The sequence below is a fragment of the Phytophthora parasitica genome (genome assembly GCF_000247585.1).
Source record: "Phytophthora parasitica INRA-310 unplaced genomic scaffold supercont2.112, whole genome shotgun sequence".
In the NCBI taxonomy this organism is placed as follows: domain Eukaryota; phylum Oomycota; class Peronosporomycetes; order Peronosporales; family Peronosporaceae; genus Phytophthora; species Phytophthora nicotianae.
This window is the reverse complement of record NW_008649098.1, coordinates 102,168-102,985: the sequence shown is the minus strand read 5'-3', so window position 1 is coordinate 102,985 and position 818 is coordinate 102,168.

The following is an 818-nucleotide window of genomic DNA, read 5'->3' as shown; positions in this document are numbered from 1 at the left end:
AGGAATGCACAGTTGAATATGTCTCTCGCGGCTGCGCTAGGACGCCTCAAACTATTTTTGGCTGGCAGAGGACAGCTTGAAAACTAAGTTAAAAATTGTGAAATACATTATGGGTAGCAAAAATAATTATTATATCGGTCAATTAATGGTGCTTTTTTTAATAGATTTATTTTTCGGTATTCCTGGCTATAGACAAATACCTCAGCAAGTGTTTGAATAAGACCAACAGTGGAATATTGTACTCCTTCTTGAGAGTCCGCTCTTCCGCGTGGGGCAGGTTATCTGAGAGTGCAGTCGCTAAGCTTCCTGCTCCAAAGCTGAGAAATACAGTATATGAAGGATAACAAACTACTACAATGCTTCAAGTCCCTCCTGACTTCGATTAGAAGACTCCAACCGCATTCAACCGCAGATATTCGTTGAACTGGCAAAATAAGTGGAGCTTCTGACATTGTCAAGGACGTAGGTCGGGTACCTGGTACTTAGGCTACTCACAGCATCGCTAAGGAATGTCTGTGGTACAACTAGCCGAGGACTAGCACTGAAAATGTAATGGATGACCCTATCGAATAAACGATATCATGGTATTTAGCCCAAAACCGAACAACCGATTAAAACCATATAAATTACTTGCACTTGGATGCTGAACGAAGATGGGACCGTCGCCGACAAGGTCAACATTCACGTGGGCGATTCAAAAGTAATACAGGTATAAAGGATTAGAGATGTTTTCATAATCCTCAATTGTACGGTTTTATTCACTGAAGATAGCAATCCAATTAATGTAAAGAGGGAACCCTTATAGGCTCATATATGAA